General features: G+C 43.6%; 1 long non-coding RNA gene across 1 annotated transcript; it reads left to right on the top strand.

Moving 5' to 3' along the window:
• The first annotated feature begins 645 nt into the window (after positions 1-645).
• LOC127927229 (uncharacterized) lies at positions 646-2,722 on the top strand. Its single transcript, XR_008126648.1, has 3 exons — positions 646-1,436; positions 1,485-1,532; positions 1,677-2,722. It is a non-coding gene; the product is annotated as an uncharacterized LOC127927229 (long non-coding RNA).

Raw genomic sequence — 2,722 nt, forward strand, 5'->3', positions numbered from 1 at the left:
ATCTCCTTAGCGAGAGTGAGAGTGAGAGTGACAGAGAGACAGAGATTAGGAGATGAGTGGAGGGGATGTAGACAGAGAAAGCAGAAAGAGAGTGAGAGTGAGACTGACAGAGAGACAGAGATTAGGAGATGAGTGGAGGAGATGTAGACAGAGAAAGCAGAAAGCGAGAGTGAGAGTGAGAGTGACAGAGAGACAGAGATTAGGAGATGAGTGGAGGGGATGTAGACAGAGAAAGCAGAAAGAGAGAGTGAGAGTGAGAGTGAGAGTGACAGAGAGACAGAGATTAGGAGATGAGTGGAGGGGATGTAGACAGAGAAAGCAGAAAGAGAGAGTGAGAGTGACAGAGAGACAGAGATTAGGAGATGAGTGGAGGGGATATAGACAGAGAAAGCAGAAAGGAGAGTGAGAGTGAGAGTGACAGAGAGACAGAAATTAGGAGATGAGTGGAGGGGATGTAGACAGAGAAAGCAGAAAGAGAGAGTGAGAGTGAGAGTGAGAGTGAGAGTAACAGAGAGACGGAGATTAGGAGATGAGTGGAGGGGATGTAGACAGAGAAAGCAGAAAGAGAGAGTGAGAGTGAGAGTGAGAGTGACAGAGAGACGGAGATTAGGAGATGAGTGGAGGGGATGTAGACAGAGAAAGCAGAAAGTCAGACAGGAGAGTAAAAGAGAAAGGGAGAGATAAAATGTTAAGAGACAAATAAAGGGTGATTAGAGCCGACTCATCACTCCCCCTTCTCTCTTGATCTCCCTTTTTCTTTTTCCTCATTCTCTCTCACCTCTCTCATTTTTCTTTCTCCCTCCCACCTCTCTCCCTCCCTCCCTCCAGTCCTCTAAAGCTGCAGTGTCTACGGATCCTCAGTATTTCCCAGCTGAATTCATTAATGTGTTTTGGTCTTGTCTGCAGCCCTTGAGCTCTGCACTTCGTTTATAGTCATCAGCTGTCTAGTGCATTAGGCATAGAACTCTCTACCTGTTACACACAATGTGCATGACCTCAGCTCAGAGGGAATTATGATACAAAATGTAAAATGGAACAGAACAGAAGGATTCTCGCCAAAGGTGTGTTTGCATTGTGAGAAGACAAAAAAAGTAATTTAATCATGAATAAGACAGAAAGGAAAACAATGGTGGACTTGCAGACGTATCTATTGACGCCCTCACCACAACGCTGGCCTGAGTGGCAATTGCCTGGAAATTGCTATTTTATTTGAAAGGTCTGCCGGAACAATTCTCTGGGTGTAATAGTTTATTGTGTTCCGATGAAATAAAGTGGATTTGATTTGTGTGCCCTTTTTAGACTGGGACATCCATTATGGTTAATGTAGGAAGAGGGATGAGGTGGCAAACTGGGACATCCATTATGGTTAATGTAGGAAGAGGGATGAGGTGGCAAACTGGGACATCCATTATGGTTAATGTAGGAAGAGGGATGAGGTGGCAAACTGGGACACCCATTATGGTTAATGTAGGAAGAGGGATGAGGTGGCAAACTGGGACATCCATTATGGTTAATGTAGGAAGAGGGATGAGGTGGCAAACTGGGACATACATTATGGTTAATGTAGAAAGAGGGATGAGGTGGAAAACTGGGACATCCATTATGGTTAATGTAGGAAGAGGGATGAGGTGGCAAACTGGGACACCCATTATGGTTAATGTAGGAAGAGGGATGAGGTGGCAAACTGGGACATCCATTATGGTTAATGTAGGAAGAGGGATGAGGTGGCAAACTGGGACATCCATTATGGTTAATGTAGGAAGAGGGATGAGGTGGCAAACTGGGACATCCATTATGGTTAATGTAGGAAGAGGGATGAGGTGGCAAACTGGGACATCCATTATGGTTAATGTAGGAAGAGGGATGAGGTGGCAAACTGGGACATCCATTATGGTTAATGTAGGAAGAGGGATGAGGTGGCAAACTGGGACATCCATTATGGTTAATGTAGGAAGAGGGATGAGGTGGCAAACTGGGACATCCATTATGGTTAATGTAGGAAGAGGGATGAGGTGGCAAACTGGGACATCCATTATGGTTAATGTAGGAAGAGGGATGAGGTGGCAAACTGGGACATCCATTATGGTTAATGTAGGAAGAGGGATGAGGTGGCAAACTGGGACATACATTATGGTTAATGTAGAAAGAGGGATGAGGTGGAAAACTGGGACAGGAAGTGGTCATTTCCTGTTTAGTGAATAATTCCATTTGAGGAAAAGGTGGATAAACCAGTTAGTTAGTTAGTTAGTTAGTTCGTTCGTTCATTTTTACTTAGTTTGTTACTTAGTTAGCTAGATATAAGTGATTTATATCAACATTATACCAACTACAAACACAGTGTATATGGTATGTATATATACCTTCAAGTCCACATGGACTAGTGCAGTACACAGGGAAGAGGGTTTGATTTGGACCAGGCCTTTAGAATCATTATCTCTTGTGCAGCCAGTAGATCCAAAAAGAAGGCAGAAACAACCATCATTACATTTCACTTCACAACTTCCTGCTACTTACAACTTAACACTGACAGCACTCATTAAAGGTTTTGTTAGCTTAAAACTTTGATTCACCTCTTACTCCCCTCTCCTCTTTCTTCCATTCTCTCTCCCTTATCCACCCCCAGGACTGCAACTAAAGCAGAATAACTAATGACAGAGAATGATAGATGAGAGGAGGAGTGAGAAAATGAAAGAGAGAGATATACAACTCAATGCATCGCCGA

This window comes from Oncorhynchus keta, unplaced genomic scaffold (assembly GCF_023373465.1).
Source record: "Oncorhynchus keta strain PuntledgeMale-10-30-2019 unplaced genomic scaffold, Oket_V2 Un_contig_9955_pilon_pilon, whole genome shotgun sequence".
In the NCBI taxonomy this organism is placed as follows: domain Eukaryota; kingdom Metazoa; phylum Chordata; class Actinopteri; order Salmoniformes; family Salmonidae; genus Oncorhynchus; species Oncorhynchus keta.